General features: G+C 44.8%; 1 protein-coding gene across 4 annotated transcripts in view; it reads left to right on the top strand.

The window, feature by feature from the left end:
* LOC121442259 (serine/threonine-protein phosphatase 2A 55 kDa regulatory subunit B beta isoform) overlaps nt 1–15,636 on the top strand; it is a 409,241-nt gene that overhangs the window by 326,006 nt on the left and 67,599 nt on the right. The window lies entirely within an intron of this gene.

Raw genomic sequence — 15,636 nt, 5'->3', positions numbered from 1 at the left:
CTCCACCACATGGTGACCAGACCTTCCACACATGAGCATTTGGGGAAGAAACTGCATTTAATACACAGCATTCGCCTAATGCTTTTGAACTTCGGTCCCGACAGGTTTCTTTTCCATTCTCCCCCTGCAACACTGGCCAGAAATCCTAGTGTCTGTGAACTAAAGGCGGAAGGCCCTTCCCCTGTTGCTGTTACGCATGGCATGTGTGTAGACTTTGCTCTCTGTCTGTGTGGCTTCCTTAGGGCCCTCCAGATGTGCATAGCCTGGTAAGAAGAGAGCTATTACAGGACTCACACTCAAACGGCCCTCAGTCTGCAGAGTAAGACAAATGTACAGACGGAGATTGAGAGTTTGTGCAATGGAGAAAGAAATGGCATTTGGTTCTGGAGGCCAGGAAAGGCCTCAGGGGGAGGTGCTAGTATAATAGATTTCTAAAAATGGGCCATTAAGAGAAGACTGTCTAGTGCAGTGGTTCTCAACCTTCCTGACGCTCCAACCCTATAATACAGCTCCCCATGGTGTGGCGACCCCCGAACATAAAATTATTTCATTGCTCCTTCGTAACTGTAATTTTGCTACTGTTATAAATCATAATGTAAATACCTGTGCTTCCCAATGCTCTTAGGAGACCCCTGTGAAAGGGTCACTCAACCCCAAAAGGGGTCGAGACCCACAGGTTGAGAACCGCCGCTCTAGCTGTAGGTAAAAGTGGTTTAAGACTGGATGGTTTGCTTTGAATCTGCTCAGTGTACACAGTAAAGCAAGGCCATAGCGGGACCAGTTCTAACCCCGCAGGACTTTAGAACTGTAAACTATGTGCTTCCAGACGCCAGAGGACTAAGCCTGAAAGAGGGGTCACGGGAAAGCACGCGTGGGTGGAGAGAAAAGGTGTCACTCTAGCTCCACAAGCAAAAGTGAGCATTGTGATTATCGGCTCACGGGCCCATTCATTTATCCATCTATCTATTCCTCAAACGCTTTCGAACACTGCTGGCCCCAGCGCTAGGCCACTGGGGCTTCCCGTGCTGATGGGCACCGTGTCTTTAGTTGTGTTCCTCCTGAGCTCACACTCAGTGGTCGCTGTGTCTTGATGCCGCCTCCCCATTTCTGCACGAGACCAGGTTGGGGAGGTTTCAACCTGCCCCGCCGTCATAAAAAGCATAATGATGGCTAGGAAGGTGCTGGTGGGCTGGAGAGGGTGAAAAGTATGACCCTGCTCAACTCTGGCTGGTGATGGTGGGCCTTTGGCTTGAAGCCTTGTATCTCCAGTGACCTATCTCCATCATGACTTATCATCAGTTAAGACACAGATGACAGTGGTCACTCTTCACTGGAGTTCAGATGAGATTCAATGAGACACCGTGTGTGAGAGACCAAGAGCTTCCCCTATGTGGTATCTGGCACCCAGAGAACGCTCCAAGTTAGCTGCCTATTTAGTGTTACCGTCAGCATCAGCATCACCAGCCATCATTACCATCAGCATCCTCACCATCACCACGGTGTCAGCATCACTTTTCTGACCCTCCTTGATAACAGGCCTGTATGTGTATGTGAGAGAGAAAGAAAGTCAGCTTTTGTTTTAATACTGTTTTATTCATTCCAAACGTTACTTGTGGATAAGTAAACACCTTGCTGGAAATCAGACAGGAATTCAGACTGTCTTTTGTCCCCTGGAGCATGGCAATCCTGGGAGGAAAACAAATGGACTAGGTGCCCCTGAGTTCTGCCAAGGGCTCTGCCTGTAGTGATACATTGTTCTGAAAACATCTCTTGCATGCAAAGAGACTATAAACTTTTCCAGACCTTGAAACCACGTTAATACACCTTGCGACCATTTCAGACTATGTCCTTCCTTGCTGTCCTCCTATGTGCTTGGCCTGTTTAAGGTTAACCTGCCTTTAAGAGAGCAATGTAAACGATCTTAGTATGCCTGGGATCGCCCACATAATCATCTTTTAGAACCAAGACTAAAGCATAGCCAATCTTAAATTACATACTTTTCCATACCCTGGGCCCAGAGTAATGCCTCTGTGTACATGTGTGTTGTGGTAATCATTTGCTGGAAGCAGCCAATGGGCTGAAAGCGACTTTAAAAAGCAAACATCCACCATAAATGTTGGAAGCAAAACGGGTTTAGGTTGATAACGTCTGCAGTATTATTTGCTGTTCTGGATCAGTTGAGAATACCAACTTTTCCCCTTGTGAAATTAAATAGTTCTATAAAGTTCCCTCTTCTCTTTCCCATGCCACATTTTCTGAGCTGTTCATTAATGACAAAGAAACCCCACTTTTTGAGGGACAGACAGACATCAGGCACATGTACACGCATACATACAACAGACAGACCAGTAACCACAAGCTACAGACAGATGGGAAGATACAGGGAGAGAAGCGAAAAATTTAAATTTGGGCTCAGTCTTGATCAAATTATTCCAAGGGGGAAGTACTTTGTTTTCATTTCTTAATGTGACATCAATGCGTTTTGGTGCCTCTGAAATTATCTTTAATGTGTTAACTGATACATCTGCCTTTGTTTGCTACGTGCATGAAATTTTTCAGAGGCCATCTGTAGTGCCCACTGTGGTTCCCCATTGCCAATGGCATGCTGTGGGATTCCGGAGATCTGTGCCTAACCCCCTGGAGGCTCCATCCCAGTGAGGGAGGAAAGAAGGCCTATTTACATTCCCTCTGGAGTAGAGAGCGAGAATGACTGAGGCAAAGACAATGATGCTAATGAAGTGGGCCCCCATCACCCTGACAGAGGCCCTGAGGTATGGTTACCAGTTAGAAAATAACAGTTCAAACTCCAGTTGTTAATAACAGCGGTGTGGCACTGGACAAGACACTCCCGTTTTTTTCACCGTATGTTTAAGCTGCCAAGCAGAGGGTTGGGAAAAATTCTCATTCTGAGACCCAATTTGCATTTTTGACACTTGACACTGGCACTTGTTAAAACACCAGGGTTGGTGGTCACTGGGTTTTAGCATCCACCAACTCCCTTAGAATTGTGAATTTTTTTTTTGAGCTGTTACTTTTCAATCATGTGAGCCATAATTATAATAATTTAGGAGACATATTTGCTATAAAATTATTTTACCCATGTTTCACTCAACTCCTCACTCTGAGGCCTGAAAATAGCACCTATTTCATGTAAATAGCCACATCTTTCACAGTCTCCCCTTTAAAGCTCCAGAAGGGCCATTCTCCCTTCCTTTTCCATCATGATGGAGAAAGAAGCTGAGAACAACAAAACAAACAAATAAACAAAAAAACCACTACCACCGGCAGCCCTAGGAACCCTGGGTTCGGGACCATGACCCCACCAGAGAGCGCTCCGATATGACATCAGTCAGACTGTAATCTACCAATGTTCAGCTCTTGAAATCTGCACTGCCAGCGATTGTGTCTCCCACCCAGCCACCCCCACGATGATTCCCACTTGCTCATTTTCACAGTATCCGATTCCACGTGGGTCTCGAGAGTAGGGACACTTAATAATACCCGACAGCTAATTAATCCTCACTGTGTAACGAACCCATCCTGTTTTATTTCTGAGAGGCTCAGCTTTTTTAAAGCAAGAATGCAAATCTGGCTTATTTTTTTCTTTAATGGAAGATGCTCTTTCAAATCCAATCACTTGTTACCCAAGGAGCCCAGGAGAAGACTGTCTCCCTGTTCAGTATCCTTATGTCCCCAAGATAATCATGATGATAATTGAGCAACACCCACTGGACGCCTTCTTACATAATGCCTCAGTTCATCTTCAGAACACACAATAAGGAGGACTGGGCAGGTGTTTGGCAAGCAAGTTGCTGGAATCTAGTATTTGCTGAGGCTTTGCTAGACACAAGCATGCTGTCTTCCTTGTGTGCCGTGACAGCTCCAAGAGGGGACTTCCAAGTTCAGCCTCCGGATCTGTAAAGGAGACATGGATCTGCTTTGCCACTGGGCCCTGACATCTGATGCAGGATCCAAAAGAGAAAGCAACGTGCTCCCTGTCTTTCTGTTGCTTGCCATTTCACGGCTGAGACCTAAACCAAAAGTCAGGGCTCTCAGCCTTATACACATACATTCGGGACTTTGAAATGCCTTTCTCTCATACGTATATGTGTGTGGTTTGAGTAGAGGTGTGTGTGCAAGTTCCCATCTGTGGGTACACGTGTGTGTGCGCGTGCACGTGTGTGTGTGCGCGAGCATGTGGAGGTTCAAGGCTGGCACCAGCTGTCTTCCTTGGTTGCTATCCGCCTTCTTCCTCAGGGATCTCTCGCTTGAACCCTGAGTTCTCATGTAACTGCCACAGGATAACTAGCCAGCTCGCTCTGGGGATTCCCTGGTTTGCCTTCTGTAAGTTGGAATTACAGGCAGACCACCACACCCAGCTGGCCTTTGTATGGGAGGTGGAGATCCTAATTCCAATCCTCCCCCTTGTCAGCGAATAATTTATACCCAGAGCCATCTTTCCAGCCACTGAAATGCCACTCCTAGTGATTGGTGCCTTTATTATACCTGGGCAGAGTGCTCACAACGTCCCCCACACCCACATACATGCAGACACACTTAGACACTCACTCACTTGAGTTTCCCAAGACGGCACAGAGAAACAAACACCTTGAGTCTTTATGTGCTTAGGAAGCTCCTCTATGCTCTACTCTCCTGGGCTCCCAGTACCCAGGGGCAATGTGCTCCCAGAGCCCTTTCTAGGCAACAGGATTGGTAGTCGAGTGAATTAATTAGCCATGGATGGGAGCTAGGTAGTAAGAAATCACCCTTGGCACTCTCTCTCCGGGCAGAATGAGCCTGGAGATACCGTGTGTCTCATTATGACTGGCTGACATTGCCCTGGGAACCTAGGCCAGGGCGACATTTGCTTTTAAACCTGTTATAAATAGACTCTCGAAGGTGTGAGCACTCAAGCTGTGTCTTGTCATAACCTGTCTTCTGGAAGGTGAGGGAGACATAATGAGATAAGTTTTCTAATGGACTTCATCCAGACTCCCCTAACAGCTAATGGAAATAGTATTTAAGTAACGATGATAACAGCATTGCTTGTTGGTTGTACCTGGACGTTATGCACTGATTTCTATGACCTTATCCCATTGTGTTAGTGCCATAATTCTGCCAGGAAGGTTGTGTTATTCTCTAGGCCAGCTGAAGCCATAGACTTCCTGTCAGTGGTTGCTCAGTTTCTACTTTATCAAATAATTTTTCCCGGAATACTTGGTGAGAAATGGCGCACGCTCCTTCACGGTTACTCTCCGTGTCCTTTGCTTGATCATTTTTCTTAGCTCTGAGCATAACTTAATAAGCCATTTGCTCATTGCCTGCCTCGCCTCATCCCTCAGAAAGCCATACTCTGTATGGAAAGAGAGGGGGCGAAGCTTCAGCCGTTGGAGCAGTGTGGGCATGTGCTAGGCAGTAGGTCACCATTTGTCACGAGAATGGATTACACACAGAGCTAAGACTAAGTGTCAAGGGATGCATGCAAGATATTTGCCCACAGTCTCATGGCTCTGATATGGTAGTGCTGGGATTCGAAGCCCAGTCCAACCCAAAACCTAATGGGGATTTTCATTCCTTCTCTCCATGGTTTCTACTCATTAAGAAGATGATACTTTGTGACCATACTTCCGGGGAATTCCATCACTGATTTCCATCTCTCGGAAGTCCTTAACGAAGCTTTCTTAATTCAACAGTTTGTGTTTAGAGGCCGAAAGGGCTACTTTCATACTGGGTGGCTTCACAGGAACCAGCTGGCTCTTCCCTGGATGATTAGACGGTGTCATGTGTCCACTCTCCTGCCTCCTGCCCAAGGACATACCTGTTCTACCCCTAAGATCAGTTACGTATTCTTGACTCTGCAGAACTAACCTTTATCCTTTTAATATGACCATGATTTTTGCAAATCTTATTGGTGGCCATTTAGATGCCTCCGAGCCACAGCCTCACAGATGTGAACATCAACTGGCTCTTGCTCCCCATGGGAACTTCTTGAGGGTTCTTTCTCATAGGTCGTAGGGTTAAGCAAGTTAGCATCTCCCAAAAGAACAATCTCTCAGGGAACTACCAATTTAGCTACCTGATCTGCTTTTAAGGGAGCTGGTTAGACACTCTACCAGTTTAACTTATAGAATACTAACTGCATTTTTCCAGCCCTTCATAGGTTTGGGGCTAGCAGTTTTGTATTTTACAGCATTCTGCCCATTTTAGAGATTTGTAAGCAGAGATGTTGAGAGGTGAGTGTTGGCTTGAGAAGTCAAAGATAGTAACAAAGATAGTAACAAGCAGACCCAGGAATAGGGTGCAAGATTTGTGTGCACCTAAAATCCTGTCTTCCACACTCTGCAAGCTATTTTGGCCTGGTCCTTGGTTTCTACAATGATGAGAACTTTCCAAATGTTGGGTACATGGTAGGTACCGCACAAACCAGGTACTGCAAAGGTGGTCTTAGAAAGGCAAATGAACCACTCAATCCTCACAGTGCAGAGAGGAGACAGGCTGCCTGTGAAATCAGCAAAATGCAGTGTGCCTCGTAATCACCCAGTATTCTTTCTCAGCAACTTTCACTTGACCTCAGCACAAGGAATGCTGGTCTTGGTAACTCTGAAAGGACTCCCCAGGCAACCCATGGAGAATTCCGATGCACGCTTACAGAAGTGTGCTGGCTGAGAGGCTCAGTGTTACTTCTCGGGAGTAACACAAAAGGTTGCCATGGCAATTTGGAGGATGCACAGAACGAAGGAGGTGCAGGATGAGGACGGGGTTTCCAAGATGAGTCTTCAGGGTTATGCCAGCTTTGATGCTGTGGCTGTAGCACCTGGAAGGCAGGAAAAAGTATACTATTGTCTGTTTCCTTCTGGTGATGTGGCTGTAAATACCCACCCACAAAAAGGAGCAGCCAAGGTGTCATCTTTATTCCAGGGCAAATGTTCAGTTGAGTTGAGACTGGCTTTTACTGCCCTTAGTTTTAATTTGGGCTTTATGCTTTAATAACCGAGGCCTCTTCAGACACAGATCTAGCCTTCCTCTAACCCTTTTTTTAATTTTTTAAACTTCATTTTCTGATTTATGGCTGCACTGGAAGCTTGATATACAATCCTTTCACGGCTTCATCTTTCCTGATATTTGTTGCAAATAACAATGGAGTTTTAGCTCCTGCAGTGAAAATCAATCAAGTCTGTTCCATATTCACAGGCTTGCCACAGCCCCCGATGGCCCCCCTGGATTAGATTAACTTGGTGAATGTGTCACTCTGCCGAGGGTAATTTCTCATCCCCAGCTCCGTTCTCAACCTCCTACCTCTGTGGGTGGATATTGAGAGCTCTCACTGATTGACTGCCCCAAAAGTGAATACTGGCATGTGATGTGTGTAACGCAGCAGGATGCACGTATTCTGTGTTTATGAAAATAAATAATAATTTCTGTTATCATTATTGATTGTTGTCGTTATCTGATTATATCTGTCTGTGTCAAGGAGTTTCAGTTAGGGGATCAGAAAACACTGTACAGGAACCTCAGGCAGCTAGGCTCCCGGCAAGCCTCCATGTCTGGACCCGTTTAGCCTTTTAGGAGTGAGAATTGCGAGTGTTTCTATTCTCCTTGTTGCCTGATTCCTTTGGCTAATATCCAGGGAGACAATACTAGTTTTCAGCGGTAGCCAAATGAACTAATTCAGTTGGAATTATAAAAGCAGCTCATGTTTAGCAAGCATCCACTGTGTTCCAGAAGCACTTGGCATAATTTCCTCTTCCAGATAAACCTGTAATGCGGGACTAATGTGGTCCTCATTTTTTAGGGCATGGCACCTCAAGTTGTAAAGGTTAAGGCACTTACCTAAGGTCAGAGGTTAATAAGTGGTGGTGCTTGGACTTGAATTACTGTCTTTCTAATTCCACAGTTCATATTGCTGTCCTGCCTCTTATTAAGACTGAATGTCTGTTGTATGCATTGAAATTGAGGTTCAAGCCAAAATCCATATAAATAAGCGTGGGGTAAGAGAGCAATTTGCCATACGGGCAATAGAAGCTGCTGGTGTTGACAATGTGCGTTCATTGTTTTTCAGGAAAGAGAGTAGGAAGGGTACCTAGCGCTAAGATCAGCTTCACACTGGAGAGTCTCCGACTTGTTTTCAGTTCTTCCTAAGATCTGCAAAGACCAACATGAAAGCAGCGTTGCATCAGAATACAGTTGCCTTGATTTAGATCAATTTGCTGTGTGTGTGTGTGTGTGTGTGTGTGTGTAAACCCACCCCATCCCCATGCACATTCCCTGCACACACACACACACACACACACACACACACACACACACACACTTAGCCAACTACTCAGAAGTACAGAAAGGCACTTACTCATGTCTACCCTCTATGACCAAGAGACTGGTGTTGGCAGATGTTGTCATAATAGCCTCTAAGATCAGCTTCACACTGGAGAGTCTCTGACTTGTTTTCCGTTCTTCCTAAGATCTGTAAAGACCAACATGCATCAGAATACAGTTGCCCTGATTTAGATCAATTTGCTGTGGCTCTCGCTATGGTTGACTCTAGCTGTTTCTTATTTTGTTACTCAAGCTTTTTCCCCTCTCACTCTGGCTGCTTCATGGCAGCAGCTACCTTATGCCCAATGCTATATTCCAGCATTAACTAAGTAACTACTAAAAACACTTATTAAGCGTGTGCCATGTGCCAGACCTGGAAGACAGATTATAAGCACATTTTATTATACCCTGACATTAAACTGTGGAATGGATAATTCTATAACTCCCAAGTTGCAATGGGGACACTTGATTATGACCCCTGAAGCTTCCTGCCCACGTCTACAGCTACCAAGTGGCAGGGTTGTGTTTTTAACCTGTTCAGTTTGACTCCAAAGTCAGTGTTCTTAACACTATATCTTGTATAAGAGTCACTAGGAAGGGGATCAATCTTCGATCCGATGGCAGCCATCATCTATAGCATGAGGATGATTGTATATTCTTGCACAAGTCGGGATGATAAAATAGGAAATTGGTGGAGAGTCTATCTAACATGGCAAAAGCTCTCCTTAGCTCCCTTGAAGTCAGAGCATGTTCCCTGACAATGTCACATTATCTCTCATCCCAGAGATTCTTCTAGTATGGAACATTTAACATTCTGGAGTTAGATCCAACATGAATGGCAGTATAAAAGGAATTGTATACCTGAATTAGGATCAAGTTATCATCGTATCTTGTTCGCCAGCCCTTTGGAATGTGCCCCATGGACTAATCCTCAAGGATGTAAGATGCTGAAATGTGTACTAGAAAAGAGTCACATTTGACCCAAACAAAGTCCAAATGCTCCCATGGTTATGGGTGTCATTTATCTTAGGACACCATGGTCAGGGGGCTAAACATGATTCCAGGTTATGGAACGCTCTCTTTCCTTACCTTTGGTCATTCATTGACCTGAATTCAGAGATGGTCTGTAGGAAGGCTGATGAGCACAGGCAGTCCGTGGGGCTTTTTCAGGCTTTGCAAGTATAGATGACGTCACCCTTTCAACCTTCGGTCACACTGACCCACGCAGCTTTCTCTTACAAGAGGCGTGTGTTCCTCCCATCTTTCATCTAAGCAATATATGGTTATACTTTTAAAAGGAAATGATCACGCAGGCATAATTGGATGATGGAAGTGGGGAAGAATTTCTCAGTCCTTGAAATGAGCATGCAGGCATGCAGATGCTCATGGCTTCACTACCTGGGAACGCTAACAGGGTCTCTGCCTGACTTGGATTTGTTTTCCAAATTGGCTTTCTTAGCAGATCAAATGTGTATGTCAGATTCCCTTTCACTACCAAGTTATGCTAAGAAATTAATTTGAAATCACAAGAGGGTGTCTAGGTCCTCTGCTCATTATACATAAGATCTTTGTAGAAAATAATTAGCACAAATGGATTTAGAATTAAGCCCAGCAGAGGACATGATCACTTTGATCTTAGGACATTGCCAACCAAGCTCCAACTGATGCCCTGATGAAAGTGTTTTAAATACCAGTCCTCACCAGACAGTAGAGGCTTTGAAAGCCATCCCTGAGGGTAGAGAATGTGAAGACAGTCTTTTTTTAATGCATAAAACAAGAAACTGGTGAGAGAAAAACTTTTATAAAAGGTTAGTTTTATATTTAAAGGAAACATTTTCAACAGAAGAGAAAATACAAAATTCTTCGGTTTCCTTAGAATGGTTGAGCCACAAGGAAAAGAGCAGTCCACCTGGAAGGTGTTTACTAGGGCCGGGTCATGCTTTCATAGGCATTTGCTGTGATCTGAAGCCTTCTCTACTCTAGAAGTGATAAGAAGCCACTATAGTACAAACACATGCTCACCAATGTGTCTTGCTGGCATGGCATGGGAAGCTATAGTTCAAGAAAATCCATGCTTTTCAGAGTTTCTGTAAAACTTTAAGTCAGTAATATGTACTGTCCAGAAAGGCTCTGGAGTGAAGTGTTTTCCGTCAAGCTTATTTGGCCATAAGGAACTTTTTTCTCAATTTAGAGGAGAATTACTATTTAAGATATTCTACTAAAAATATGGTCCACAGTTAGAGTCATCAGTGACTCTACGCCACCCGACTGTTCTACTGACACTCACTCCTGTTTTCCATAGCAAGATTCCAGTTCATGAAGTCAGTCATCGATTTGGGTTTGAACCCGTTTTACCTTATCATGAACTGCAAAACAGTAGGCCACTGATCTTTTGGGGGGAACAGGTATAGCAGTGAACCTGACTTTGGAAAATGCTAGCTGAGAGTACTGAGTCAAAGAGTTGGGAGACCAGTTCTTCCGGCAGCATCTTCACTTGGGTTTACTGCCTCCCACTCACCAAGCCACCTAATGGTGAAGGATGTTTAGTAACCTTCCTTCTTGACAGCTCAAGTTCATTCACATCAGCTGAGAACATCCTTCTGCCTGACACCATGGCAGGCACTGTATCCACATTTAGTCTTCACTCAAACCCTGTGTCAGGATTTCTTGAAATAGAAATTCCACATTAGGTCATGAAAAACCCTCTGTCTTATTTAACTTCTGTCTAATATACATACACACACACACACACACACACACATATATATATGTATATAAAGGTTTCATTCTTCATATATACAATTATGGCAAGAATATGTGATCCTTGCTCTCATGAGGCTTAGATCTCATGAGTTTGGAATATATCTTTTAAAATAGTAGACGTACCAATTTTATGCTCTTGCTCGTCACTATAACGAATCCTGCTGTAAACTTAGAAACAACCTGTCCCATCATGGTGCCAAACCCAGGTAGACAAATACTAAAGAACGTGAAGAAGGAAGAGCAAGAGTTTAAGGCCGGCCTAGAATACACTTTGGCTGGTGGTGTAGCTCAGTTGGTAGACTGCTCATCTGGCATGTCAACAGACTAAGGTTTGAGCCCCAGTGCCACAGAAAACCCACGTGAGAGTCAGCATAGCAGAGCATGGGGAGGAAGAGGGTGACAGTGACTTCAGGCAGGGGAGTGTGCTGCCAGCAAGGCCACACTGAGCATGGGGGCTTTGTTAAGGACTCTTCTCAGCTTTGGCTGGTGCTCTCTTCTCTGGGTGGGTTGCTTTGCTTTTCTTCTCTTTCTTTCTTTTTTTATTTGAGCATTCCTTCTTTGCTTGGATGGCTAAATATTCTATACCCAAGACAGGAGACATACCAAGCTAGAGACACTGCACTCGAGTAGGTACCTCCTGGTCACGACAGAGAGTTTCTGATGTTGTCGTTGCTTTGTTTTGGTATTTTGGTTTTTCGAGACAGGGTTTCTCTGTAGCTTTGGAGCCTGTCCTGGAACCAGCTCTTATAGACCAGGCAGGCCTCAGACTCACAGAGATCCACCTGCCTCTGCCTCCCAAGCACTGGGATTAAAGGCGTGCACCACCACACCCAGCTGTGACAGAGAGTTTAAATGCAGGAAGCCGGTGGCATTTGTCAGCTATGCTGTGCTGCACTCTAGACCCTAACTGCCATTATTTTGATACATGGCAAGGCACGGCCTCCACCTAGTTTCTCCAATACCAAGGTGTCGTCACCAAAGGTGAACCCTTCTATGAGTGATTGAATTGTGTGGTGGGTCATAGAACCTGACAGCTCCCTATTACAGAAAGGAAAAGATAAGCTTCCAATTAGTCTTGGGGACGGAGGAAGTCAAGATGGAGTGCCTCTGTCAAAGCTGTTTACCACATATAAATCATTACCTCCATCTCCCATGCAGGGGTGAGGCTGGAGAGAGAAAGGAATGACTAGGCTTGGGTTAGGAGTGCAGCACCCTAGAAAGAGCTTCCACTTAGCTTCAAAGAAGGATTAGTTCCGCTATCCATGCAAAAAAAAAAAAAAAAATCAGAGCCCCACACCCAGATGAATGGCAGGGATAAATACTCAAGTGGTTCCTGGAAGGGATAATTTGTTTCCCTAGGCATTTGCCAACATCTCTTATTGCTAATGTAACAATACAGCCCATAGAAGCTTTCTCAGACTCCAAGGGGCAGCGTGCTGGGCATGACACTCGCTGTATGTTTGATCCTGAATTTTCTCATTGTATAATCAACCTAACAATCATGGCTGTTATTCTTGCAAGTTTTCTTTCATTCAAGGGAATCCATCACTGAGGTGGGCCAACCATTGTTATCCTGTCCCACAGTCTAGGACATCGGGATGTTTCCAGGCACACACTAACAGCATAAAACTTAGAAAGCAAAAAACTTAAGCACAACAAGTTAAACACATTTAATAAGATTTTTTGTTTGGGCTTTGGTTTCGATATTGTTTGGGTTTTGTTTGGTATTCAAGACAGAGTTTCTCTGTGTATCCTTGGCTGACCTAGAACTAGCTCTGTTCTAGGCGGGCCTTGAACTCACAGAGATCCTCCTGCCTCTGCATCCTGGGTGCTGTGATTAAAGATGTGTGCCCTCACAACCTGGTTTGGCTCAGTGGTTAAAAGCACTTGCTGTTCTTGCAGAGAACCTGGGTTTGGTTCCCAGCACCCACATGATGACTCACAACCCCCTCTATCTCCAGTACCAGGGGATCTAGCTCCTGAATGCAAGTATTTGGTGTACATAAGTTCAAGGGGGCACACACACATGCATATTAATTAATTAATTAATAATTAAAAAGAAGACTCAAATTGGTTAGACAGTGTAGGCAAATGCTCCTCATCCTGCATGTTGTGTAACAAACACCGCACAGCTTGCAGAATGTGACAGCCTGGAAGATTCCAGCTAGAGAAGGGCTAGGACTCATTTGTGCACAAACTCTGAGAAATAAAAGGTTTGTACTGCTTCTGGGGTAGTTGAGGCAGAACGGACAAAACTGGGGGAAAGAAGTTATCCTCCAAAGCAGAGGGCAATCTCTAGCTCTGACGAGCTTTCTGCCCCCCTCCCTCCATATTCCCCCGAGCATCGGGTGTAGCTGTACTGCAGTTAGTTATGTCAACGGGGGCTGAGCATCTCGTAGTCAGTTGGTCTCTGGAAGTACAGATAAGGTGGCAATAGAAAACAACCCACCCGAATCTCTGCAGTAAGTCGAGGTAAGCAGGTCCCTCACTCTATAATGCCCAATTTGGGGAGAACGTTCTTTCTGAGCCAGGAGAGCTCTGCTGAAGAGTGACTTCATGCAAGACACGGAAGCCTCGGCATCTCCATGAGGGACCCTGGGGTGGTGGCAAGAACAGGCACCTGGGAAGCTGTTAAGAGCCCCTCGGGACTCTGGCTGTAAATCTCCCTTTAAATTCTCTGCCTCTGCTTCCATCTGTCAGTCATCCAAATGCTGAGTTCTCTTTCTGAACCAGTTTACCCTTAGGTCATAGGAGTCACTGTCAAATGTTATGTGTCATGTCTTTATTTTGTGGGCACCAGTAAAAAATACAAATAAAGAACTAAAATTTGCCACCCCGCTTCTGAGTAGGAGATTATTTTTCCTTAAATAAGGACAGGACAGAAAGCGCTCTCGGTTTCTAATTCATCTTGACCACTAAGAAAAAAAAACAAGCGTATTTTCCTCCTGGCAGAAGTTTTTTAACCCCTTCTACATTTTCAGACTCAGGCTCAGGAGAGGGCTCAGTCCATAAAGTACCCACTTTGCAATGGCCTGAGTTTGAACCACCCGCTCCTAAGTGAGAGCCGGATGTGGTGGTGAGGGTCTGTGGTCCTATGATGCCACTGTAACCCTAGCTAAGATGTGACAGTAGAGACAGGCTGAGCCCTAGCTCCCTGGTGGGCCAGTTTAGCCCATTGGTGAATGCCAGGTTCAGTGAGAGGCCCTGCCTTAGAACATACAGATGAAGAGTGATTGAGAAAGACGATATCCAATGTCAACCTCTGGCCCAACACACACACACTCACACACACACACTCATGCACACATATACATACATGCACACGTACACACACTCACACACTCATGCACACATACACACACTCACACACTCATGCACACATACACACACACTCACACACTCATGCACACATATACACATGCACACACACTCATGCACACATACACACACTCACACACTCATGCACACATATACACATGCACACACACACTCATGCACACATATACACACACTCATGCACACATACACACACTCACACACTCATGCACACATACACACACTCACACACTCATGCACACATATACACATGCACACACGCACACTCATGCACACATATACACACACACTCACACACTCATGCACACATACACACATGCACACACGCACACTCATGCAAACATACACACACACTCACACACTCATGCACACATATACACATGCACACACACAGGAAGTGATTAGAACTTTTGAAAACTCAAATGCAACACTGACACTCTAAGTGTCTTCTAGAATCTGCCCCCACCCTTAATTGGACAGTTTTTCTTGGAGGAATGCTTCTATCCGCATTAGTACTAAGGTGGATTATCATAGAGGAATAGATTTCTCTGTATTTGTGTTTAGTTAGACTGTACCTTCTTGTAATTTCTACTGATTCTCAAATGGAAAGATTCCACAGCACAGGGGAGCTGGCATTCGCCCCTTCTGAGAAAGAAATAAAATTATGAGCAGTGGAAGTGGCATATACGTTAAGAGATTAAAATTCCAAATGCAATGTAAACTTAGCTTGCCTAAATCTGCAACCTTAGGAAATGAAAATGTCTCCCTATATTTGGTGTCATAACTCAAGATCTAGGTTTAACTTACTTTCTGTAATTTAAGCCAAAAAAAAAAAAATTCCTGCATGGCTATAAATAGAGCTAGAATAGAATGCCATTTTAAACTAACAGTTCTTGTGAAGGGAAAAATAAGCAGTTGGGAAGCTTGTTGAGTCAGACTCTAGAGATAGCGTCGAGATTTGTTGTGCTCTCTTCAAGCAAGCGCACAGAGAAGGGTGTTCGTCCGCCGCCTTCAGAGTTTACGTGCAACACCTTACCTTGGTTCCCTTTCTCTCCAGCTGCCCTTACTATTTCAGCTAGCAGTCTCTACTTTTGCAATAACAAAGCTTCACATGGGGACAAAGCTTCCTGCCCTTCCACCGCATCTCCCGTCACTAGCAACATCCCTGAGAAATTGCTGAAACCCCTTGCATGCTCCTAGGGCAAGGCTAAGATGTCTCTGACT

Source organism: Microtus oregoni, unplaced genomic scaffold (assembly GCF_018167655.1).
Source record: "Microtus oregoni isolate MIOR12 unplaced genomic scaffold, Mior012 000088F_ref0000325, whole genome shotgun sequence".
Classification (NCBI taxonomy): domain Eukaryota; kingdom Metazoa; phylum Chordata; class Mammalia; order Rodentia; family Cricetidae; genus Microtus; species Microtus oregoni.
Note: the sequence above shows the minus strand (reverse complement) of the source record. Positions and strands in the feature narration are given on the sequence as shown.